This window comes from Marmota flaviventris, chromosome 7, assembly GCF_047511675.1.
Source record: "Marmota flaviventris isolate mMarFla1 chromosome 7, mMarFla1.hap1, whole genome shotgun sequence".
In the NCBI taxonomy this organism is placed as follows: domain Eukaryota; kingdom Metazoa; phylum Chordata; class Mammalia; order Rodentia; family Sciuridae; genus Marmota; species Marmota flaviventris.
The window spans coordinates 135,975,282-136,003,259 of record NC_092504.1 but is presented as its reverse complement, the minus strand read 5'-3'; the positions used below and the strand labels follow the sequence as shown (position 1 = coordinate 136,003,259).

Here is a 27,978-nt window from a genome sequence, read left to right as displayed (position 1 = left end):
GGGTAATATTGCTGTTTAGGTTCAATATGAGACTATATAAAAATATTTAACAGAGAGCTTCCCATATATTAAGCACAAAATAATATTTGCTTACATTGTCACTTTCATCATGACTATCTAAAAGATATCCTAAACAATCCTCATGAAATAATATATTTATACCCAATGTAGACGTTTTCCTTCAAAATAAATTATGCATTCTTATTGAAGGTTTTCCCTGCTTGATTTGGAATATATTTCTTTCTATCTATCTATCCAGCACTAGCTCCGTTTTTCTACTTTTCCCATTTGATGGGTCCTTCCATGAATATAATCATCAGCAACTTACAGCAATATTAATATTTCTGTAAGGAACATTGTATATAATATAATATTTTGTGAATTATGTATTTATTACATTATTTATAGTATATATTATAAAATATATTAATTTAATATATTAAAGCATGCTAATTAAGGTGGAGTTCTATGTTCTAGTGATGTTTTCACACTGAGTTGCTATTAATTCATTGTTCAACATTTTTTGGGTATGGTTTTAAAACAAGCTACAAATTATTATACACATTATAATTAAGTTCATTCACATATTTCATCTTATCTAAAAGGAATAGTAAGATATTTTAAGAAATGCTCCATACAGCTATATGTTGAGCTCTTAATTTTTTTATGGCCCTATTTTTAAAGAAACTGGGACAACTTGTATAATCTCTGTGTGTTTCTCTTTAAAACTGCTAGCACCTGGGGTTTAAAATAATCATTTGATGATATGGCCAGAGAACAATGACTGTACCGTTTCTGTAGTACTATACTTATGCATTTTTCAAAACCGTTTCTTGGACAAAGAAAGAATGTTATTATAGGTACAAAGCTATTTCCTGGGTTTGTACTTCTCTAGAGAAAATCCAGGCTGATTTCTACCCATTTAGGTATGGAATCTTCCTCTCCACTTATGAATGGGCTAGCCTCCTAGGAACTGCTGAGGAAGAAAGGGGTTCAGTTGGATTTCTTTCTTTTCCATTCTGGGACTTTTGTTTCTCCTAACCCAGCTGCATGTCAACATTTCTGACATTTCCTTAGAAGCCAGAGCACAGAAAAGATGGGACAGTGGAGAGAGGAGGTTCCCACTTGACCCCCACAGATAAGTCAGTGACACGTTCTTTGGTCCTGACAGAAACTGACTTTATCTCCTCGTTTGCTTCTGTGGGGACTTTGCAGACGCATCCGTATCTTTGGAGCCCTTGGTGGCACTGCCTTTGAACCAGGTGGTGATGTCAACTGGAGTGGTGGCCTTGGCTTTCTCTACCTTTTAATCACCCATCAATATTTCCGTACAACTCTTTTTTGTGTGTATGCTTTCTACAGCCATATAATGGTTTGTTAAAAATAAATAAGATGTGAGATGAGTTCCAAGGCTGAATAACGATCTCTGTGTCAAAATTAAGACAACTAGATTCCCAATATAATAAATGAAAAACAAAAAGATTTAGAGCTGATATAAATTTGTAATTAATTTATAGCCGCAATGTTCAAGAAAATATTATAAATGTTCATATTTAGAAATACCATGGCCAATAGCAAAGAAAAATAGTAAAACTGGCATTAGATGTATCTTCAACATCCCCAGAAAGCATGGTTAAGATGGTACAGATGAAAGATGAAAGGAAATGTGGTTCCTAAATGACCAGTTCTTTTTTTAAATATTTTTTTCAGTTGTAGATGCACACAATAACTTTATTTTTTATTTATTTATTTTTTTATGTGGTGCTGAGGATTGAGCCCAGTGCCTCACACATGCAAGGCAAGCATTCAACCACTGAGTTACACCTCCAGCCCCTTATGTGACCAATTTGAAAAATGCTACCCACATTTTACAGGAACAAGAAAGCAATCTGGTACACAGCTGTATTTTGCTTAACTCTGAGCTAGAAGAAGTTTAGTTTTTTGCAGCTAGTATTGTTACAACAGGATTAGCAAGATAGTGGTTTATGTTTTATGGTTTTTTCTTCTTTGTCTACTTCGTGAGTTTTAGAGTATCAGTAATAACAGTCCCTTGATTTACCTCCTGGGAGTTTTGGCCACAGCTTTGAGTGTCAACTCTTAATCACCAGCTGCACCTGGCATAGACCTTCTTGGCCCCACCTGAGTGTGATGGGTTGATGGTGCCCCCACAGAGGACTGATTCTGAATTGTCATAGGAGCCATTCAACTTGCTCGTTCACTTTCTTCTTATACTTTTCCAGCGAAGTGTAAGCACTTGAATTTCTTCTGTTAATTTTTTCCTGCTTACTATAAACAGAATTTCTCTATTTTAACTTCCTCTATTGCACTCAGTCTATGTAGTTTTCATCTTTCACAAGAAGCTTGAAACAAATACAAAGAATATAAAACATTAGTGTAGCAGAACAGAATAGTAGTGCTAGTGAAGACAGAAAAGAGAAAGTAGAGTGGGCAGAAAGGAAGAAAAAAATGTGAGTATGGGAAAAAATAAAGAACATATTAGAGTAGTATAATCTGTTAAAAAATTCTCAGATTTCAGGTTTTCACATAATCAAAGTTCATTTTATCATCAAGTTTACTGTCCAATATTAGTTGGTACAAATGGCTTCTATCCGTGATTATTTAGAACCTCGGCTAATTGTCCTATTTTATCATCCTCAGCCTCATTAGGCTAAACAACTGTCGGGGTTTGCTCTGGAAACCCAGAGTGAAGGGTTGGGGCAGTCCTTGAAATCCTCACCATTTAAGTAGGTGGGTGGAGAAGAGAAAAGGTACCATGTAAGGGAAGCTTGCATGGCCCTGGAGTGGCAGGCAGAACTTCTGTTACCCGTATACTGTGTCTATCTCCGTCTCAGGGCCATACTTGGTTGTAAGAAAAGCTGACAGCTATAATCTAGTGTTGCCTAGGGAGAATAAGGAAACAAGAATATTGGAAGCAGCCTCTGAAGAGTCCATTCCTCTCTTTACCAAAATTGGGTTCACACTTTCCTTCTATCTAGAACACACTTGTCCTTCCTCCAGGGATAGAATTCAAAGTCCCATAAAATCACCCCATCTAGCAAAATCTCCAGGATTTCTGGATGAAGGATATCAGGTCATAATACAGTCCCTTGGCAATCTATGAACTAGAAAGACAGTTACGTGTTTCATCCTTAAGAACATAAATCAGGCAGTGAAGGGATAGCAATGACAGAAGTTTGCAGTCAGAGGAATGGGACATGTGACCAGGCTTTGTCCACTCTAAGCTGTATCTTCCCTGGGCAGGTGTCATGGGGGTTCCCTACATGTGGAGCTTCCTGGTGAAATGTTGGTAAGAGGGGGACTGAAAGGTGGTTGTTCGTTTTTCAGACATAGAATCCGTCGGTTTGCTGAGGCTGCTGTAGCACAGTACCACAAGCTGAGGGACTTACACACAGAACCACAAGCTGAGGGACTTACACACAGAAATGCATTACCGCGTGTTCCATAGGATGAAGCCTAAGGTCAAGGTGTGGGCAGGGTTCCTGCCGTCTGGGGGCTCTGAGGGACAATGTGCTCCTGGCCTCCCCTGGCCTCTGCTGGCTCACGGGTGCTCAGGGTCTCTTTTGGCTGGAAGATTTCTGCCTTTCTCTTCACATGGTCTTCCCCCATCTGCAGGACTCCATCTCCACCTTGCCCCTTTTTACAAGAGCACTCATTGTGTTGAAGTAAACCTCATCTTCCTCCAGAAGGGCCCATCGTCACTTTAACTCTGTGATGACTTATTTCTAAATAAGGTCACGTTTTGAGGAACTGGGGATTAAGAAAATTGAAACTTAGGAGGATAAAATTTACCTCATAAAAGACATGAACAAAAAATAACTTTATGGTTCTATTCTCTAAGCTAGAACTTCCCTCTTTTTTTCCATGCACCAATAAGGCGCCCTAAAGTGCTCTTCCACATGCCATTCTTGTTACATTTGGATCTGGAATGTCCCCAGAGACTCATGTTTTGAAGTACTAATCCCAACTATGCCATGTTCAGAGGTGGAGCTCCTGGGGAGGGACATTTCATCGGTGGTCAGATGGCATAGTAATTCTGTGGCATTATTGGGAAGTGGTGGAAATTTGGGGAGTGGGGCTTACTTGGAGGGAGGGGTCACTGAGGGCGTGTCCTGAAGTATATATCTTGCCCCCAGCCTCTTCCTCACTCCCCATCTGCTTCCAGCTGCCGCATCTTAAGCACCTTTCCTGCTTCTTCCATGATGCTCCGCATGGCCTTAGGTCCAGAGCAATGGAGGCAACCAGCCGTGGACTGAGACCCCTGAAACTGGGAGCCAAATAAATAATTCCTCCTCTGAGTCATTTGCATCAGGTGTTTGGTTTCCGCAATGAAAAGCTGACTACCACAATCTCAGGCCTGCTTTTGTCACTGCTGTAAGAATCTCCTCACAAAGCTCACAGCGAGGGTGGCAGACTGAGGCAGAGAAGCCACCCTCCTCATCTAATCTTTGCTCAACACTTAGTTTTAATGAACTTTGATGATCTAATACAACTGCTGCTGCCTGCTCTGTAAGTGTGGAAAGAGTCAGCTCTCCACATCCTTCAGAGCCTCAATGTCTCAGCATTCTCTATTATTTTCATTTGCAAATTAGCCAGCCCCTTCTTGGGGTTATTTCTTTCTGAGGACACATTACTAAAATCGTCTTTTCATACCCATTGCACTGTATTTTGGCTCTTTCCCAACACTTCTCCTTGAGCTAATGGACATGTGGTCTGTCTTCCAGGTAGCTGTGGAGCATAGCTTAACAAATATTTGATTAACAAGGATTTCTGACGCACCGATTTCCTTTGGCATTTTCTTTCCATTCAGCACCAAATGCTTTTGGTTGATAGTAGTTCATCCTTCAGTTTCAAGAGGTTGGTTTCAGGATGCCCCTAAAAATTCCCAGATGCTCCAATCCCCTTTACAAAATGGTGCAATATTTGCATATAATGTATGCACACCCCCCATATACTTGGAAGCATCTCTAGATTATTTATAGTAACTAATACAATGTAAATGCTATTCAAACATGTGTGATACTGTACTATTTAGAGAATAATGATAAGAAAAAGAAAACTGTACAAGTTCAATACAGACAAGTTTTTAGAAAATCGTTGGAAAAATTTCCCAATTGGTGGCATGTATAGATGCAGAATCCATGGATACAGAGGGCCAACTGTGCTGACCAATACATCTATGTTGGTCAGAGTATGCTAAGAGCTGAAGCAATAACTCAAAAATCTCAATATATGAACAAAGTAAAATTGATTTCTTTGTTACATCCCAGATTTGTAGAAGAGTGTGCACCACTGAGTTGTTCTGAGACCTGATGCCTCCAGTCTTGCACTCAGGGTGTCCTCCATGCACAGGCCGAATGGAAGAGAAGACACGTGTACAGGAGGATTGTAGGAGCCAGGAAGAGCATGTCACCTCGTCTTTGTGGTCACATTTCAGTAGTCAGAACTAAGGTAGGCAATGGCCACACCTAACTTCAAGAAAGACAGGGAAAACATCATCAAGGTGTGCCCACAAGGATGAGGTGGAAAGCCAGGCACAGTGACACACATGTGTAGTCTTAGATCCCTGGGAGGCTCAGCTGGGAGGATCGCGTGAGCCTAAGAGTTTGAGACCAGCCTGGGAAACATACCTGGACTAGTTTCAAACAATAAAAAATAAATAAAAACTGAAAATGTGGCTGGGGATGTGACTCAAGCGGCAGCACGCTCGCCTGGCATGCGTGCGGCCCGGGTTCAATCCTCAGCACCACATACAAACAAAGACGTTGTGTCCGCCGAAAACTAAAAAAAAAAAAAATGAATATTAAGAAATTCTCTCTCTCTCTCTCTCTCTCTCTCTCTCTCTCTCTCTCTCAATCTTTCTCTCTCTTTAAAAAAAATGTAATATTTTAAAAGCAAGCAAAAACAAAGAAGTGGAAATATGTGTGCAGGAGGGTGCAGCAGTCTCTCACTCCCAAGACAAGGGTGTGAATGAAATATTCACATTTAAGAAACTAAACCCCTTTATCTCACCATGTACAGAATTCAACTCAAACTGGATCAAGAACCTAAAAATTAGAACAGAGACCTTGCACCTAATAGAAGAAAAAATAGACCCAAATCTTCATCTTGTGGGATTAGGCCCCGTCTTCCTTAACAAGACTCCTAAAGCACACGAAATAAAATCGAGAATCAATAAATGGGATGGATTCAAACTAAAAAGCTTTCTCTCAGCAAAAGTAACATTAAATGAGGTGCAAAGAGAGGTTATATTTTGGGAGCAAATTTTGGCCACCCGCACATCAGATAGAGCCCCAATCTCCAGGATATATAAAGAACTCAAAAAATTTGACATCAAAACAAACAAACAACCCAATCAATAAGTAGGCTAAGAAGCTGAACAGATAATTCTTAGAAGAAGATATACAGTCAATCAACAAATATATGAAAAAAAAATGTTCAACATCTCTAATAATTAGAGAAATACAAATCAAAACTACTCTAAGATTTCATCTCACTCCAGTCAGAATGGCAGTTATCAAGAATATAAGCAACAGCAAGTATTGGTAAGGATTTGGGGAAAAAGGCACTCTCATACATTGCTGGTGAGACTGCAAATTGGTGCAGCCAATATGGAAAGCAGTATGGAGATTCCTTAGAAAACTAGGACTGGAACCACCATTTGACACTGCTATCCAACTCTTTGGACTATACCCAAAGGACTTAAAAACAGCATGCTATAGGGACACAGCCACATCAATGTTTATAGCAGCACAATTCACAACAGCTAAACTGTAGAACTAATCTAGATGCCCCTCAGTAGATGAATGGATGAAGAAAATGTGGTGTATATACCCAATGGAATATTACTCAGGAATAAAAGATAACAAAATTATGGCATTTATAGGCAAATGGATGAAGTTAGACAATGTCATGTTAAATGAAGTAAGACAATCCCCAAATTCCAAAGACTGAATGGTTTCTCTGATAAGTGGATGCTAATCCATAATAGGGAATTGCATGGGATGAGTGGAAGAAATTTGGATTGGCCAACGAAGAGGGAGAACAAGGATGGGGCATGGGGGTAGGAAAGAAGGTATAATGAGATGAACATCATTACCTTAAATACATGTATGATTGCAGGAATGGTGTGACCCTACTTTGTGTACAACCAGAGAAGTGAAAAATTATGCTCAATTTGTGTACAATCAATTGAAGTGCTTTCTGCTGTCATGTATATCTGATTAGAACAAATAGATAGATAAAATAAAAATATTCACATTTAGGAAAACAGGGAGTCAATTGGTATAGACAAATTTTGATGGAGAAAAATATAAAACTTTTAGTGCATTTTTTGATACAGAACATTGATGTGTGGAGGAACTGAGAGTAGGGATATAATTATAAGCTGAAGTGAAAAAGAAGCTGAGAGTCACCCATCGCAGCAGGACAGTCATTACTTTCTCAATAAGCAAAAGAGAGACATCACTAACTTATTCAGGTCTATCTGTAGCCACAAGAACGAAAATTAGAAATCTTTAAAAGTTTTGGCTTTGGGGACATAAGACTAAGAAGAGGAGGAATTGTGTATATCATTGTTATCACTATTGAGAGAATTGACTCTCTTCAGTGAAACAGTGAGGCTATCTATTGCCTTTGTGATGTATTTACAGTTTGTTTCTGATTGTCTTTCCAACCTATATCTCTGACTTTAGTTCATGTCTTCATCCCTGCTGTGTTTAGATCATATCTCTCACTGCTGATGCTGAAACTTAGTCACCAAAAGATAGTATTAAGAGACAGGGCTTCAAGAGATGGTTGATTGCGAAGGGTGGGGCCCTCATAGCCGGGATTAAGGCCCTCAAGAAAGGACTCCAGAGAATGAATTCAGGGTCTTCTGCTCTTTCCTCATACAAGTCAAAGCATCTGCCCCTTCTGCTGTGTCCCAATGAAGCCAGAGGGCCCTCACCAGACACCAAATGCTGGTGCCCCAATCTTGGTCCTTCCTAACCTCCAGAAATGTCACAAATAATTATTTGTTCTGTTGATAGATTGTCTAGTCTCAGAAATTTTGTTAGAGTAGCATGAATGGAATATGATGATGCCACCAAGAATGATCAATGTCTCTTGATTTTCCTTGATATTTATTATTTAATTATTTGTTATTTATTTTTTATCCTTATTCAGGTTTTGAACTTGGAATATCTGCTGTCACAACCAATCAGTAAAGTATATGTTTCCTTAATAACCTGGCTACCACACACTTCTTCCAATTTTAATTGATTGTACTGAGGTCTTACTATATATAAAGCACTGTTTTAAGTATGTTAATCTTTTTCTGATTTCACCAAATCTGTTTTATTATATTTTGACATAGTAGTTTTTAGTTGAACTTGTGTTTATAGCTTCTTTCAGAAATAGTCTTTTCTTTTTAAAGAATTTTTTTCGCAAATGCCTTTTATTTTAGTTATTGGTTTTCATGTGGTGCTGGATTTTATGGAACCCAGTGCCTCCTAAGTGCTAGGCAAGCGCTCTACCACTGGCTACAGCCCCAGCCCTCAGATATACTCTTAAAGTTTGGCATTTTTAATGCATTCAGTACCTTAGAGTGGAGACTGCTTCATGACAAGGGAAATATATTGTAAAGATGTATTAGAAACTTTAAATATTTAATGAATAAATTAATGTACACCCAAATATGAAACAAAGGAAATTTAACATAAGGTTCTATTTTCAAACCATTTATAAATTTCCAAATTTCTAAGTTACCATAAGATTGATTTTGTTCCGTTGGTTTATGATATAATATCATAATATCCTGTGGAACATGTGTGGCTTATGATTTTGGACAGCATATATCAGGAATAAAATTTAGGCATGAAGTGATCCAACATGTTTAATCAAGGTAAGTAGTTCAAATTTCATATAAGTTTTGTACTTGTATTAGAAAAATGAATAATTATAGACTTTCTCACTGATAACAGAGATTCTTTAAAAACATAACATTTATTGTGAAATAGTTTATTAATACAACACAGTAGTAAGGTACAAAATATTCCAACCAAAGAGGCAAACCACCAAAAAATCTGGTTAAACTATAAGGCATAAAAAACACATTAGTGGTGTCCATTAGAGTCCATAGAACGCATGACATCTCTTTGTGAGTGTGTGTTACATACAATGGATACTTCATAAATACTGCTCATTGATTAACATTTTCCTGCTTATGAGTATTTAAAAAATATACTATGTATACTCCATTTAGGGAGGCATTTGTTGAAATATTTGTTGAAACATTTGTTAATCAGTAGTATATCTGTGACACACTTATTCATTTAGGAATATTTATTAGTCACTTTAGACAACGATAGTTTAGAACAGAGCTTCTAAGCCTTGAGATAATGACGTTTGGGGCTGGATCCTTCTTTGCCGTGGGTGGCTGTGCTCTGCAGCCACAGATGTTAGCAGAGTTGCCCAGTGATGGTGCTGATGGGGGGACAGGGGCGCACCTCTCTCTTTCCAGTTTAGAGCCCCTGCTTGACTTGATAAGGATATGTCAAGATGAAAGTGCCTTTTATATGATTTCTGGCATGCAGATGATACATGAGCAGATAGGACAAGACACACCAGAGAAGGCATTCCAGTGATTTCCTCTGCCATCAGAAAAATCCACACACATTTCAATTTGTTTGAAAACTGTTCAAACCTAAAGAACAGGCTTTGTAACTCTACCCGTCTCTGTTACATGACAGAGGTCTAGTATCTCCGCTAGCAGAAAGTGGGTCAACTAGTTCTTTACAGAAGATGTTTTTGAGACGAGTAAATTATTGTTCTCCAAGAACATTTTTCTAAAGTGCTTCAGTGAAAACAAATCCACAAAATAGCAGAGCAGGGAGTAAGTGTGGGAATTATTTTGAGAGTGGCTCTTTGATGCCTAAGGTACAGTTTCTGTCAATAAGGATGGGCAGAAGCAGCAAACAGCCCAGTGGACACTCAAGTCATGGATGATAGTTGTTCATGAATTTCTTAAACGCCAGTGTAGTTGAGAATCACCTACTGGAAATTGTAAGACAACCCTGTGTTTTACTTTTAAATCTAATTAGATGAACACCAAAAGGACATCTGGAAGAAGTCTGAAGCGGAGGCTAAGCACAGCACCTTGGTCTTCACTCTAGGGATTCTGGTGGGTATTTAAGTACCACCTGTCTCCACTGAATGGCGCCGTCGAGAATTAAGATATGCCAGTGAGAATCGCTAGACTGTGTAAATCTGCCGTTTCAGGATGAGTTTTAAAAAGAGTTTGTTGTTATTTAAAGTCACTAAGTTTGGGGTGATCTGTAATGCCACGATATGTAAGTGAAACAGTCTGATTTCAGGAATGACTTCTGATATAATACTACAAAGCATTTTGCCTTTGTTTGAGTTGTGAGTAGGTTAAGGCTGAAAGAAAGAGTGATATCTAACTCTGAGCCATTAACAGAAGCTGGGGAATTGGAGGTCTGTGTCATGTGATGACAGGAAGATTAGCCAGTCTCTCACTTGCAGATACAAAATGCCCTGATGAACTACTGGATCTGGCTAAGGAGATTTTCAGCCAGACTATCAGAAGTTATCAGTTGGCTCATTTTAGATGTAAATTATGACATTGCAAAAGAGAAATGCATTTTAAAATGTCACTGGCCCATTTCTTAGTAAAACTTAGAGGACACATAGAGGGTATAGAATAATCTCTTTGGTCAGAAAAAACATTCTTTAAGTAAGAATTGGACTCTGACTCAAAATCCAGAGTATGTCACAGAGAAATTTAAGACAGTACATAAAAGAACCTCACAGTTACACAAAGGAGAGTTTGAGGATTTTAAGGGTATTATTCTCTAGTACCAGGCCACAGCTATCAAACTACAACATGGTCTGACTCCAAAAGAATTGTGGGTGAGGCTTTTGTTTAAGTGTGGATTCCAAGCTTAAAACTTTTTTTAAAAAGGAGAATTATAACAGTATAGAATAAAAGGGATTGAGATAGTTCAGACTCTCGACCTACACTTCTAAAGGAAGCAAAGAGATTGAATCATGAGAACAAGGAACATCTCTTAAGAAGAAGGAAAGATAACTCAGACATCAGAGTTGAGAGCCCAGGCAGAAGATCCAAGGGCCTCAAAGAATAAAAACAGAACTGCACCCATGGAGCAGAGCCAGGCACACATGAGGGGGCTGACACTTGGTAAGAGCCTGAGGTCCGCCAGGCATTGGGGACAGGTGTGTTTCCCAGCCCCTTCCCCACTTCATTTTGAAGGGAGAATCTTTTGCAATCACCCCGTCTCCATCTCACAATTATGTTTAGTGTAGGAGGATCAGGCAATTTTTAGTTTTTAAGTTTCCAGGTCACTGAACCCACATGAAGTATACCTAAGGGGACACCCCTAGATACTATAGTCAGCAGACCTCATCTGCATCTGGAGCTGAGTTAGGATAACGAAATCCAGAGCACTGAGCAGGTCTGGAGAGAGGTGGTTCATTCTTCACTGGGAACCAAGACTGACTAAAAGAGATACTTACAGTTCTCCACAATGAATTCTGCTTGTCCAAAGGCCTATACAATGCAGCGCTCACATTCCACCCATAGGCAGATAGTACCTGCTTCTCTAATATGTGCTGGGTTTGGGATTCGGTTTGGCCCACAGAATGGGGTGGAGACAACACTGTGTGATTCAGATCTCTGCCTTGAAAAAGCTGTTTCCTTCCCAATTCTCAGAACTCTGAGACAACCACATTATAAACAAATCCTACTAAGCCCGCTAGAAGAGAACCGGGGCTCCCAAGCAGATAGCAGGCACAGGCTTCAGACAGGTAGGTGGGGACGTCAGGAAACTTCCACCACTCTCCAGGTACCGGCTGAGCAAAGCTGTGTTAATGAGCTTCAGTGGGACAAGCAGAGCCAGTGAGTATAAATCCACAAAATGCTGTTGCCAAGTAACATTGTTACTTTAAACCACCGAGTTTGGGATAGTTTTCCATGCAATGATACATAATGAGAATATATTCAAGATTTAACAAATTGAGAATCAATATTGTAATTTTTAGGTTGGCACTAAAAGAGGGTAAGAATTTGTAATAGGTAACTACCCCAAACATGTAGTACCCTTCTAGGTTTGGATAAGTGTACTGCAAAGGCATGTGTGTTAAGGGATTGGACTGCAGCGTGGCACTAATGGAGGTGGTAAAACCTTCCGGAGGGCCCTAGTGGGAGGACCTTAGGTCATTGAGGCAAGCCCTCAAAGGAATTTTTCCTTTCTTCCTTGGCTTGTGATGTAAATGGTTTTGTTCCACCATACTCTCTTTATCATTGCCATTGAATGCACTCAGACAAAGCCAAAAGCAATTTGTCTACACAGTTTTGGACCAAAAGCTCCAAAATTGTGAGATAAGACAAACCTTTTCTCTTTTTAAGTTATTTATCTCAGGTATTTGGTCATAGTGATGGAAAGCTAACAATTACACCATTAGATTCCTAAAGTGCACTTAGATAAACTTAATTATTAAGGCTCCAAATATTGTTGGCTTGTTATATCACCAGCAAAAATATTTCTAGCATTGAAATATGTTCTGTTGACTACTATGTGGATTAATTCCAAGTACTAAAAGGAGTCACTGTCAGAAAATTTGGGAAAGTGGTGGACTTTGCACAATTAACTTAATTTTGTTGGGGACATAATAATTTATTTGACATGAATTTTCAGTTTTTTGTGAATTCTAATTTGTATTAGTTGTAACTAATAAAAGTACATAAAAGTAAGATGATAAAACTTGGAATCTCAGAAAATGGAAGGAATACATGTGAATCAAATTAACATATCATTTTTTACTATCTATAGATGATGAGGGAAAATAGAGTAGTTTAAAGATACTTTCTCATCAGGTAATCTTATCAGAAAAATGTAACCACTTTAAACTAATAATTGACTATGAAGAAGGAAAATATTAAAGATCTTTAAATTCATGATCATTTTTATTTCCTGTTTATGTGGTATTACATACAATTTTATCTCATCCTGTTTAAAGGAGAGTTAGAAAGTTGGCATGAGTTGTATAACCAGCCTCCCTCTTATCCTTCCTAAGGATAAGATGTTGGCTTTAAAAAAATAAACTTTTTGGGTATTGGTTTAACAGACCTTCAGATGCTAATACAGCATTAGAGTTTGTAAATTTGATTATTCTCAGGGAGACAGGGAAGAATTTTTGTGTAATTTTTTTAAAGTTTTTATTTTTTTATTTTTTGATACGAGGTATTGAACCCAGGGGTGCTTCCTCTCCATCCCTCACCCCTCCCTTCCATGTGTGTGTGTGTGTGTGTGTGTGTGTGTTACTGGGAATTGAACTCAGGGGCACTAAACCATGAGTCACATCCCCAGTGTTATTTTAAATGAGAAAGGGTCTGGCTAAGTTGCTTAGGGCCTCACTAAGTTGCTGAGGCTGGCTTTGAACTTGTGACCCTCCTGCCTCAGCCTCCATAGCTGCTGGGATTACCACCTAAACTGGCTCTTTGTGTAGATTTTGAAGAAAGACATCTGAGAGGGATATTTAAATTTGGTTATGCAATGATACAAAGAACACTGACTTTATTGTGCATTTTCGTTTATATAAACATGAATATATGAAATGTTTGTTTAAACCAAATGCTTTCCATACCCCTCACCTTAGGTTTGTCTTTAATATATTGATGACAGAAGACTTTAAAAACTTTGGCAGCTATTCACAATTCTTTGTTATACAGTGTTCAGAAATGAAGATGAACTTCTTGGTTTCACAGTGTGTACACATGGTGAAGTGAATTGAAAATTGTGTTCGACTGCATTATAATGTTATGCAACACTTTTAACGTATGACTTGGACAAATGATTTCCTTAATTATTTACCTTTTGGTATTCAGTTTTAGTGAAATATTGGTACTGCCAATACATTAGAAATTGAAAAAATACTGGTGGTGGCATTAATTCATTCTCATTTTAGGGAATGATTCAACCTTATATATAATATCCAGAGTATACAAAGAACTCAAAAAATTAGACAATAAGATAACAAATAACCCAATCAACAAATGGGCCAAGGACCTGAACAGACACTTCTCAGAGGAGGACTTACAATCAATCAACAAGTACATGAAAAAATGCTCACCATCTCTAGCAGTCAGAGAAATGCAAATCAAAACCACCCTAAGATACCATCTCACTCCAGTAAGATTGGCAGCCATTATGAAGTCAAACAACAACAAGTGCTGGCGAGGATGTGGGGAAAAGGGTACACTTGTACATTGCTGGTGGGACTGCAAATTGGTGCAGCCAATTTGGAAAGCAGTATGGAGATTTCGTGGAAAGCTGGGAATGGAACCACCATTTGACCCAGCTATTCCCCTTCTAGGTCTATTCCCTAAAGACCTAAAAAGAGCATGCTACAGGGACACTGCTACATCGATGTTCATAGCAGCACAATTCACAATAGCAAGACTGTGGAACCAACCTAGATGCCCTTCAATAGACGAATGGATAAAAAAAAAAATGTGGCATTTATACACAATGGAGTATTACTCTGCATTAAAAAATGACAAAATCATAGAATTTGCAGGGAAATGGATGGCATTAGAGCAGATTATGCTAAGTGAAGCTAGCCAATCCCTAAAAAACAAATGCCAAATGTCTTCTTTGATATAAGGAGAGTAACTGGGAACAGAGTAGGGTCGAAGAGCATGAGAAGAAGATTAACATTAAACAGGGATGAGAGGTGGGAGGGAAAGGGAGAGAGAAGGGAAATTGCATGGAAATGGAAGGAGACGCTCAAGGTTATACAAAATTACATACAAGAGGAAGTGAGGGGAAAGGGGAAAATAATACAAGGGGGAGAAATGAATGTCAGTAGAGGGGGCAGAGAGAGAAGAGGGGAGGGGAGGGGAGGGGAGGGAGGATAGTAGAGGATAGGAAAGGCAGCAGAATACAACAGACACTAGTATGGCAATATGTAAATCAATGGATGTGTAACTGATGTGATTCTGCAATCTGTATACGGGGTAAAAATGGGAGTTCATAACCCACTTGAATCAAAGTGTGAAATATGATATATCAAGAACTATGTAATGTTTTGAACAACCAACAATAAAAATTAAAAAAAAAAAGGATAGCATAAATAAATTCCTCTTGTCCCTGTAAGTTGCAAGTTTAGAATCTGAGGCCCAGCGGAAGGGATTATGACCTATATAAAAAAGTGTTTTGTTATTGTCCACCCAATGCACAGTTTCATTTTCAGGAATGGCTGGAGGTGAGGAAGCAAGGCATTAGGCGTTCAGAAACCACACACACATAGACCAAACTTCAGCGTGGCAGATTTCCTAACAGCTGTGATGTTTGTGAAGGAAATTCTGCTGGGAGCCCCAGACATGGAATTCAAAGGCAGTCACAGATCCCATTTAAAAAGCAATCTAAATACGAATAATTTTCTCTGAAGAGTAGAGCATGGAAGAGAAATTCTCTCGCCTGAAATTCTCAATAGTACAATGACGCATATTCCATTCTTGAGGGAAATTTGATGTATTGACTTGTGTACCTTGATATTATGTTATTCTTTTAGCAGACAGCACTCATTCCCAAGACAATTTCTAAATAAAAGATCATTGGGAACCTGTTAATTAATTACCCCTTGAATCAAAGAGCTTCATTATCCCTAATTTATGTTCATTTGACCTACATTCCCACTTTTATTTTTTATAGAAACACTAAAAATGAAAACTTAAAGAAGTAGCTTTTCAATTCTTGATTAACCTTCAAATCAAGGAACACTAAATTTGTGATGAGTGGTTAAATGGCACATCTTCATTTGGTTCAAATAGAAAACTTTATCCACTATTAGAATCGAATTTCTTCTCATCTTTCACAAGTTTATAATCCATTTTTTGCATTGTCTATTTTGAAAGTATATGGTTCAATCTAGCATTTTTTCAATGACCCATAAATAATTTCTCACTCAAATACCCTGATGCAAATTTGTATGTTTTACCTGTCAGGATTCCTTATATCCATATATGTGTTTGTGTGTGTAAAAGCATTCAAAACCTGTTCATTAATTACACCTCAAGCTAAAGTGCTTCATTATTCTTAATTTATATTCACTTGACCTACATTCCTAGTTTTTACAGAAACATGGAAAACTAAAGTGTATATATATATATATATATATATATATATATACACACACACACACACACACACACACACACATAGTGTGTGTGTTTGTGTGTGTACACACGCACATATATAAAGGGTTGTCTTATTTTCATCTTTGTAATAACAGCTAAAATATAACATTCATTTCCTTTTGTGTGTGTGTGTTGAGGGGGGGTGCCGGGATTGAACTCAGGGACACTCAACTGCTGAGCATCATTCCAGCCCTTTTTTGTATTTTATTTAGAGTCAGGGTATCACTGAGTTGCTTAGTACCTCACTATTGCTGAGGATGGCTTTGAACTTGAGATCTTCCTGCCTCAGCCTCCTGAGCCACTCCCAGCTCATTCATTTCTGTAACTCACTTCTTGGTTATTATCTGAAGTATGTTCATTTCTTTCTTTGGTGAACACTTGCTGAGCAACTAATGTCTGACATAGGCATATCAATGAAACATTTGTTTACATTATCCTTTACTTGTTATTAATTTGTTGAGGGTCACAGAATTCTGAAGAGTTCAAATAAAAAATACAGCAGAGTGAAATAAAAGAATAGCTGAGCTGTGTGAAGATAACAATAAGCATAAAGACATAATTGAATTTCACCAATTCACCTTTTAAACCACAGTCAGTATTTAACAAATATATTCATAATTTAAGGGGCACACACCTAGAATCCCAGTGACATGAGGCAGATGACAAATCAGAGGCAGCCTTAGCAACTTACAAGACCTATGTTGAAGAAGAAAGAGAATGAGAAGAAGAGGAGGAGGAGGAGAAGAAGAGAGAAGAGAAAGGGAAGAAAAGAAGTAGTTAGAAAGATCTGGGTAAGTAGCTTAGTGATACAGCATCCTTATATATCCACATAGATAAGCACACACACAACAGATGATTTCAGGGAGAAAAAATCTAAAAAAATGACTTAATTAGTTACCATTCTGATTTTAGTCACAGTGTTATATGATCTTTTAACTTAAAGGGATTTTAGAAATAATGGAGTCCAACAGCCTGAATTTATTATACACCATAAATTATACACACACTAAATTATAAGTAATGATTAACTAATATATAATTATTAATAACTATTACTATGTGTATAATAATTAATCCTTTCCATACATTTTAATCTAGTGCCTATTCTGTGCCAGGTGTTGGGCTAAGTACACTTGAAGAGTCAAAGTTTAACAAAACAAATATGTTCTTCTTGTATTTCTTGAACCAAAATATACTAAACATACTAATAAAAGGAAATTATGAGTGTATAGCAAGAATTACAAAGAAAATGAGTGGTGGTGGACAAAGTAGTTCTTTTAGGACATAATTTTAAGAGAACCAATTTTGAGATCTGGATTCAAAAAGCAATTTTCAATATTATCTGTCTCCTAGTAGCTAAGTCAGGAATGCAATCCCAGTTTCTTTACTCAAATTGATTTATACTAAAATTTTTATTTCTATTTGATTTGTGATACTAAAACTTAAAGTGGATAGTAGTGGTAGGACATCTGATGTTCTATACTGTCAATTCAACTTAAGTCAATATTAGAGCATAAAGATTCAGAAAAAAGAAAATCCCAATTCTAGTCTGCCTTCCTTGTGAATGAACAGAGGTGTCTGTGCAGTGTGGCTAAGATTTTTAGCCCCATGACTACAGAGAGTTGATGACATATTTGTTCAAATTCAAATCTTTTTGGTAATCTTAATACATTGTCTCTTTCAATTTAGACTACTTTTTTTTTTTCCTTTTGTATTTCCAATAGCACATTACCACGGCCCTCAATTTCAGAAGTTCTCTTGATATAAAGTTCAAAATGCCAGAGCATTTGGTGCCATTATCTTGAAACCAGGAATTCATGACTTTCATTTGGGTTTCCTATAGCTATTTTCTTTTCTCCTTTTAACAATAGAGCAACAAAGAAATTATGAAAAGAAAGATTATGAAAGGGATATTTCCACTGTCACATATTTCTTTGTTGCTCTTCTTGAAGAATACCCTTCCCGGTACTCCTTTGACTTCTGTTTCCTTAGTCCAATTAGATTAGAGGCAATACAATAGGATGTCTCTAAGCCAGACAGATTAAGTTAAAAAAAATCATTTCTTCTTAAATTAGCTGTGTACCCCATATGGTTTGTATTTTCACCATACATTCTCAAGGATGATCTTCCAGAAGGCCTATCAAGACCATTAACACACTAGGTACAGAGTAATTGTGAGAGAGAGAAATCAGAAAGTTAATGAAAGATTGGATGAAGTACAGAAATTCATTTCATCCTACCGGGAAAAACGGGACCCTCAGGAAACTTGAAGCTATGCACCAAAGCAATGTTGTCTATATTCGTAGCATACCTCCTTATTTTCTCAGAGGGAAGATCAGTCATTTTGATTTTTTTTCAAAGGAGAACAGAAATGCATACTGGAGAATAAGTTTTGGAACATGAATAACAGTACCAAAATAAAGTCATACATATTTAAGATGACTTATATTAGTAATGCTTGCTCATATACATTGTATATAACACTAATGCAAGACTGATTTTTTTTTTCCTCATGAGTCCTACTCTCCCAGAGTGGGATTATTACTTCATTAAATTATTTGAAGTTTGTCAAATTCCGTATAGAATGGCATCATAGCCAAAAGTAGTATCTCAATTCTGGGGAGAAGTGAAGGGTAACGCTGCTATGATTCATACTTAGCCGTGGGTAATGCCCTGAGATGCATCATGCATACATCTATTAGAGAGTTGGAATTACTCCACAGAGAATAAAGAACATTTGAAGAAGTGTGGAAAACATGCTGAACTTTATAGGTAGGTAGGTAGAGTTAAGATTTGGCTGATTTCCATTGTCAACATTATTTTTCTGGAACTTATCACAGCTCTACCAATAAACCCAGCAAGGGGAAAAAAAAAATTCTCTAAGAAACTTTAAAAGAAGTAACTTTTTAAGCGAATTTAGATAAATTGAATTTAAAGTGAGATTCTCAAAGAGAGAGAAACCCATATTTGAGTTCTGTATGTGTGTGAAAGAATAGGCCAGACTGAAAATAGAGGCTCTAGTTCTAAGAGATTGAGGACTCCAACTCTGTTATGGAAGCTTTCTAGTTGGTATATTAACAGATCCCACAAGCAGAGTAAGGAATGTAGTCGAGAAAACAGATAGTGTGAGTTGGCAATGCTTTCCCAAACACTCTATGGTTGTTCATTGAAATCTGATGATCAACGCAACCCAACCAGGGTGAGATTCCTTCTAGGACAGAGAATTCGGAGCCAAACAGGCAGGGGATGAAGAAAGTGGGTATGGAAACTTTCATTTTCTTCTTCTTCTTCTTTTTTTTTTTTTTTTGTACCAGGGATTGACTCAGGGGAGTTTATCCAATGAGTAATCACTGAGCCAAACCCCCATCCCTTTTTAAAATATTTTATTTTGAGATAGGGTCTCATTAAGTTGCTGAGGCTGGCTTTGAACTTGCAACTCTCCTTCCTCAGCCTCCCTAATGACTGGGATTACAGGCATGTGCCACTGTGCCCAGCAGAAACTTCCATCTTCTAAGGTGGAGCTCTTTGACACATTAGCCTCTAGCCACAAGCCACATGTGGCTAATTCAATTCAAATAGATTAATACTAATACAATTTCACATTGAGTTCCTGAGTTTCACTAACTGAATTTTAAATGCTCAGTGGTTACCATAGCTAGTAAGCTACCCTCTGATTAGCACAGAGAGAAGAGCACCAACATCACAGAAAGTCCTATTGGAGGATTCTGTTCTAATGTAGGGCACTTCTTGCTCACCTACGAGATAGTTTCTGTGTTCTGTTTTTTGTTATTTGGTCATTATGTCTTCATTTCCTACTATGGATAATTATAAAAATGTAATACCAATGAATATATCAAATTTATGCATATTATTTAAAGTGTTTGTGGGCAGCACATACTTATTTAATCTTTGTAAATAGAGAGCAAAGTGATTATTCTAACGAATCAAAAACATAGGAGAATGGTAAAAATTAAGAGCCAGTATGGGGATGAGAGGAGTCTACTTACACTCAACTCAGAAGAAATTTCTAGAGTGTCACAGGAGTTCAAGCAGATTATCACAGGTGATTTATCTGAATTGACTCAATTTCAAATATATGTCATATGGGTATTTCCCTTTGTTATTTGTCTTCCTACTAGGCAAAAATAAATTCTGTCTACAAGGGGAGACCTCTACATTTAAAGAACATTTGAATTAGATTTTTAAATGAGATAGCATAAAGAAAAGCAGAATAAGGGACATTAAATATGCAAATTGTGATAGGGTAAATGATGACCCTCCAAGGGTGTTCACATGATAACCAAGGGATCCTGTGAATGTGTTACGATACATGGCAAAAGGGACTTTGGTTGGTGTAATTAATGACACATACCTAAAGCAAGGCTTTATCCCGGATTTTGTGGGTGGGCTACACTAACCAAATCCTTCAAGCAGAGATGCTTCTCCATAGTAGACACTTTTCCAACAGAAAAGACGAAGAGGGACAGGCGGGGAGTCACAGATACTCCAAGTGCGAGGATGTGATTGACGGATGTGGTTGAAGAGGGAGATAGGAAACCACGATCCCAAACTGAGAGTGACAACATAAAGCTGAAAATAAGACCTCACCATCCTCCAGCAAGGAAATAGGAACCTAAGTCAAACAGGCATATGAACCTGAACTCTGTCAACACCCTGAATAAGCCAGGAAACAGATTCCCTCATAGAACTACCTGATAGCAGTCCAAGCTTGATTTTAGCTTGGTGAGCCCATAAGCAGTACGCGGAGACACAGGGATTTCTAACCCACTGCACTCAAAAATAATATGTGGATGTTGTTCTAAGCTGCAAATTTTGTAATAATTTCATATGATGACAAAAGAAATCTAATATATAGGTAAGTGTGAAGTCCACCATCATATTTCTCTTAAATGCTCTCAAGTATGACAACCTGCCAGATTCACCATGAAGAAGGGCAGGGGACAGTAGAGAATTGTGCCACTCTCGGTCAGTCATCCATCTGCTGATTTGCAAATTCTTCTATAACTGCTTTGTGTTTCTACTGAACTTGAAGGAGTCAATACTTCTTATTCAAACATCGCCTTCCTCATGAATATTAGTGAGCATGAAGAATGTCCCAATATTTTACAGGGAAATGAACTTTTCTCCTATACCCATGAGAGCGCATCTTTTAGTTCCCTGCCTGCACGAGCAGCCTGCCTGTCTGGAGAGAGCCCCATACCAACTCACCTTCTTTGTTGACCTTCGTCACATGCCACTTTCCTCCCTGGGGGCAGAACTCCCTGCTCTTTGTCTTGGCACCAACCTCTCCACCTCTCCTTCTTTCTAGTTCAGAGCTGTTCATCTGTCTCATTTGTTGTTTTTGGAAGAGCATATTGTGAGAGAGAGTGAAGGACAAGACACTGCAAAGTCGAGAATTTTCCTTGGTGATGCGCCTTTGTCTTCTTTTTCCATGGCTTTTTCTCTCCACCTCTCTTGAATGTGACTCTAAGTTCTAACTGTTCCTTTCCACCACTCTTGATGAAATTCAGCTCGCCCCTAAGTTGGCTGTTAATCTGCAAGTGCAATTCCCTGATTCCTACACCTTCCTTAACTCCTTCTTGCTAAAACCCTGAAAATATTCTACCTTTTCCCCAAGTTAGAGTATTGCTCTGGAGTTTCTGATGCCTGGAATTAGTTTTGTCGGAGTTTTAACCCCATGGGCTCCCGAGCAGGTCGCAGAAATCTCTAATACCGAATGCTTAGATAAATCCTGGAACTGGGAGTGAAGCACAGGAGGAGCAGGAACGAGACTGAGCACTGTGCGGCAGTGTCCTGCCAAGTCCACAGCGTCCAGCACATAGGACTGCTTTGGCTGTGGCTGGTGGCTGGTGCTATACACGTAGCCATGGACCTTGAAGGTTGGGAGTTTAAGAGAAGCTCAAGTGGTGTTTCCGTGTCTGCCTTAGGTTCCTGCTAAGTGAATGTCTTACTAAAGTCGGGTCTTTATTAGCCTTTTCTTGTTGTTCCAGGAATTGAATTCACAAGTGCTTAACCACTGAGCCACATCCCAGTCCCTTTTAAAAAATATATATATATATTTTGAGACAGTGTGTTGCTGAGTTTCTTAGGGCCTCGTTAAGTTGCTGAGGCTGACCTGGTACTTGCCATCCTTCTGCCTCAGCCTCCTGAACTGCTGGGATCACATGTGCCACCATGCCTGGCTCTTGTTGGTCTCTGAGTATGTTCTAGAGAGCAGGATTTTTATGGTGCCACTGTTTGGTTTTTTTTTTTTTTATGTCTACTCATCTGCCTTATATTTCTGGCTTATTCTTTCTTTCTTTTTTTTAAGGTTCTTAGAGGTTGCCTGGGGGAAATGACACAGCTCTTTGCTTGCATAACAAATTGACTTGGAATAAAGCTAAGGTGGGATCTCTATGATATTTCACTTCAGCCATCTGAGCAATTTTAATGATGCAGGATGGTTGCTGAATAATGGGATTAGCAGTAGCAATTAATATAAAAAAATCATAGACCAAGCTGGAGGGTATGTAAGGGCCTGTTTTGATTTAGTGACCACGTATACATTTGACATTTTATTTTAATGGTTTCCACATAGCATCTTCTACCTTTCAACTCTGTCCCACTGCTTTTGAAGTGATAAAGCCATCTCCTATTTAGTTATTTATGTGTGAACACAAGCTTTTCATTTAAATTGGGGCATTTTTATGAAAACAAGGAGGCTCTAGTCATAATTAGTCTGAACCAACAGATGTAAAACAGGATGAACCCGGGAACACAAGAACGAGGGTCCTCTGACTGCCAACACATTCAAATCCTAATCCAGACCCTTATTTAACCAGTTTAAGAGGCAGAAACTACAAGGCTGTTTCTAACAAGTGAAAATGTCATGTCATTAACTTCAAATTAAAAAAAAAAATGCTTTCTATTGTAGGATAAGTAGCAGGGAGTCTAACCACAGTCCAGGTGTGATGTCTTGCACTGAGGGAAGGGGCAGAAGGGCCAGCCACCTGGTACAGGGTGGCAGTCTAGGTGAGAGTGGAAGGCTGTACTGGTCAAAGTTTCCTTTAAGTGAATAAAAAATTAAATGGGCATGTTCTGGCAGACTTGGTGTATTTCTAATAGGAAAGTCAAATATGGATAATACTTGAGTGTGTCTGATAATCATGAACTAATTTTAAACTGACCATTTAAATTATGTGAATGCAAACAAATGGAGTCAGCATTCATAAAAGGATAAAGGTGGAAATAAGTGGTGACTACTTTGCTTGTCAGAGCATAGCTGGAATAACTGTTTCCATGAAAATACTGAAACAGGTGTGACAGATGGGCCTCATTTTCTCCCTTGCTTTCTACATTTTCCCTTTCTCTTTCCTTCCTTCCTTTATTTTTTCTTTTATTTATTTATTTATTTATTATTCTAATTTGTTACACATGACAGCAGAATGCATTACAATTCATATTACACATACAGAACACAATTTTTCATATCTCTGGTTGTATACAAAGTATACACACACCATTCATGTCTTCACACATGTACTTAGGTAATGATGTCCAGCTCATTCCGCCATCATTTCTACCCCCATGCACACTCCCTTCCCTCCCAACCCTTTGCCCTATCTAGAGTTCATCTATTCCTCCCATGCTCCCCCTCCCTACCCCACCATGTATCATGCTCCTTATATCAGAGAAAACATTCGGCATTTGTTTTTGGGGGGGATTGGAATACTTCACTTAGCATTATCTTCTCCAACACCATCCATTTACCTGCAAATGTCATGATTTTATTCTCTTTTAATGACGAATAAAATTCCATTGTGTATATATGCTGCATTTTTTTTAATCCATTCATCTACTGAAGGGCATCTAGGTTGGCTCCAAAGTTTAGCTGTTGTGAATTGTGCTGCTATAAACATTGATGTGGCTGTGTCCCTGTAGTATGCTGTTTTTAAGTCCTTTGGGTATACACCAAGGAGAGGGATAGCTGGGTCAAATGGTGGTTCCATTCCCAGATTTCCAAGGAATCTCCATACTGCTTTCCATATTGGCTGCACCAATTTTCAGTCCCACCAGCAATGTATGAGTGTACCTTTTTCCCCACATCCTCACCAACACTTACTGTTGTTTGTGTTCTTAATAGCTGCCATTCTAACTGAAGTGAGATAAAATCTTAGAGTAGTTTTGATTTACATTTCTATAATTGCTGGAGATGTTGAACATTTTTTCATATATTTGTTTATTGATTATATATCATCTTCTGAGAGGTGTCTGTTCAGTTCCTTGGTGCATTTACTGATTGGGCTATTGATTGTTTTTGGTTTTTAGCTTTTTGAGTTCTTTATATACCCTACAGATTAGTGCTCTGATGTGTGAGTGGTAAAAATTTGCTTCCAAGAGGTGTGCTCTCTTTTATTGTCAAAATGACCGTACTACCAAAAGCACTATACAGATTTAATGCAATTAAATAAAAAATCCCAATGACATTCCTCATAGAAATAGAAAAATCTGTCATGAAATTCATCTGGAAAAATAAGAAACCCAGAATAACTAAAGTAATCCTTAGCAAGAAGAGTGAAGCAGGTGACATCACTATATCAGACCTTAAACTATACTACAGAGCAATAGTAACAAGAACAGCATGGCATTGACACCAAAATAGACTGGTAGACCAATGGTTCAAAATGGAGGACACAGAGACTAACCCACATAATTACAGTTGTCTTATATTAGATAAAGGCACCAAAAACATAAATTGGAGAAAACACAGCATCTTCAACAAGTGGTGCTGGGAAAACTGAAAATCCATATGTAACAAAATGAAATTAAACCCCTATCTCTCACCATACACAAAACTCAACTCAAAGTGGATCAAAGATCTAGGAATTAAACCAGAGACACTGAGCCTATTAGAAGAAAAAGTAGGCCCTAATATCAAACGTGTTGGATTAGGCCCCAACTTCCTTAATAAGACTCGTATAGCACAAGAATTTAAATCAAGAATCAATAAATGAGATGGATTCAAACTAAAAAGCTTCTTCTCAGCAAAAGAAAAAAAGTCAGTGAGGTGAATAGAGAGCCTACATCTTGGGAGCAATCCTTCTTTTCTTCTATTCTTTCTTTTTTTTTTGTCATTTACCTCCCTAGTCCCATAAACTGACTGGGCAGAAAAACCACAAGTATTCCAAGAACAGTTCTTAGGAAATGGAGATCTGATAGTTACTGTAGTTACTGGAACATCAGGCTTGGGACATGATGGGCAAAAAACCCCTCACCTGAGTTTCAGATGAAGTCCAAATGTGTCACCTAAGCCACACCCACCAGCATGTGAGCTGCTACCTGTGCCTAAAGAACCCTGATCCTGTCCATCCTGGTCTTTCAGGCACCCCCAGATGCATATTAGCTTGCTAAAGCCTTTACCCTTCATTAATGGCTGAGGTTGTTCTGTTTTAAAACATTATGATAGGCTATCAGCCATGTTTCCAATTACACAGCTACTGGTACAGCCATCCTGAGATAATGGAAGAAACTCCAACATTAATCTTTAGATGGGAACATCTGTTGAAGAGCACAGAATTGATTTGTTTTTTACTTTAAGATTAAAAACAAGAGAAACATCATAGAGATAAAAGCTCAATTGTAAGGCTGATTGAATATAGAAATTTCTTTGGAAGCAGCCAACTTTCCTTTTCTGTGAATGTTGGAGATGAGGTTGAATGACTAATTTTCAAAAACTATTATTGAATTGCTGCATTAGGAATGAGACAAGGTTTTCATAGCCATCGACAGACTCGTTTCTCTCCTATTATGTTCCTGTCATGTGATGAACGCAGGACATTTTTTTTAAATAAGGACTTACCACTTCCTTTGAGAATGTTTACACAATTTTTCATTAATTAAGGAATGATTATTAAACATTGGCATGTGTAAAAATTTGGTGAGGATTTTTCAACTCAGGAAGTTGTTCTCATTTACTGCTAAAGAGTTTTATAATGAGACACAAAACTCACAGCTACATTCATTCTTGGGATATGATTTATGAATAAACATTATTTGAAGCACACAAAGACTGGTGACATCTGAGTCAGTGAAATTTTGTCTGCTCTCCTTGTTTTTTGAGAGATGACAAAAGAGCAATCCTTTGGAGCTTTATAATGTTAAAAATTATCTAGACGTATTTTCCCCGGGGAACAACTGTGCTAGAACCCACTCTAATTATCAGTCCTCGAAATGTATTTGCTCTTTTTTCAGGCTAGGTGATTGTGCATCCCTGGTGGACTATTAACCTAGTAAAACAAATTACTGTAGATGAAACACTATGATTATTTCATTTAAGATCCCATATATATGCCTTTAATTAATTCCCATTCATTAGAAAACACTAATAACTCAAAACTGCCACAAACCAAAAACAAATGGTCCACAAAGCATTCTCCTTTTCTTCTGAAGCTTTTACAATGCACTGTTATCATTAACCAGTCTTTTCCTATTAAACTTAGATGGGCAGACTTGGGGACCCTGCCAGCTCCAGCAGCTCTCCTGACCACTGCTTTGATGACACCCACAGCAACTGTCTGCCTCATATCCTGAATAGCAAAATGACTCAGAGGAGGATGGACAGAGAAGCCCTCAACACACTTGCGCTTTTCTGGAACCTCTTGACGATGGCAGAATCACCAGATTTTAAGAATTTAGAACCATCTTCCATCTTCTAACCAGAAGGGTGATTAGTTTTTTCTTTCAGCTCAGCAAACTTATGAGCAATGTGAGCTGTGTGACAACCCAGGACAGGGGCGTAGCCAGCACTGATATGGCCTGGGTGGTTCAGGATAATCACCTGAGCAGTGAGACCAGCTGCGTCCATTGATGGGTAATTTTTGCCACCACCAGCAACTTTGCCACGACAAACATCTTTGACAGATACGTTCTTGACATGGAAGCCCACGTTGTGGCCAGGAAGAGCTTCATGGTGCATTTCAACAGACTGTGCTTCAGTTGTGACATCAGCTGGAGCAAAGGTGACCACCATGCCCATTGGCTTGAGAACACCAGTCTCCACTCAGTCCTCAGGGACAGTACCAATGCCACCAATTTTGTAGATACCCTGGAGGAGCAGATGCAAATGCTTGTCAGTTGGAGGAGTAGGTGGCAGGAAGCAATCTAAAGCTTGGGGCAGTGTGGTTCCACCGGACACTGCCATCTTTATGGGTGACTTTCCATCCGTTGACTCAAGGCATATTAGCACTTGGCTCCAACAGGTTGTCACCATTCCAACAAGAAAATACATTTTTAAATTCTTGTTTTCACCACATCTGCCATTCCCCTTATATTTTAATAAAAGCTTAAAAGCATATATGTGGTTTGAAATCAGGCTCTGTTCCCCGTGGGGGACGAAGTTAATGTTGCAGCTAATATATCTGTCTCTTTGCACATACTCTTTTTCCTTACCAAGAATGCCTGCTCTGGTCTTGCTTTGCCTTTTCTATTGCAGTTCATTTTCCACCCCTCAAGTTTTCTTAGACAATGTCACTGACCTTTTATGTCATATAATTTGTGATCTTTTTTTGCCCATTTAGCGTCATATCCTATGCTTGTAGGTTAGCTCTAGTGCTCCATGTTCTCTTTGCATTTGTACATTATTTCCTCTACTAAATGATAGGTTTGCTTGTTTTGTTGTTCCAGGGCCTATAGCTTTTATTTCAATGCATTCCCCCATAGGGATAAGTACCTGCCTTGACCAT

The 27,978-nt window shown here is 38.3% G+C and overlaps 1 pseudogene; it reads right to left on the bottom strand.

Annotated features, from left to right (window-relative positions):
• Positions 1-1,180: 1,180 nt before the first annotated feature.
• Positions 1,181-27,978, bottom strand: LOC114085398 (elongation factor 1-alpha 1-like; annotated as a pseudogene).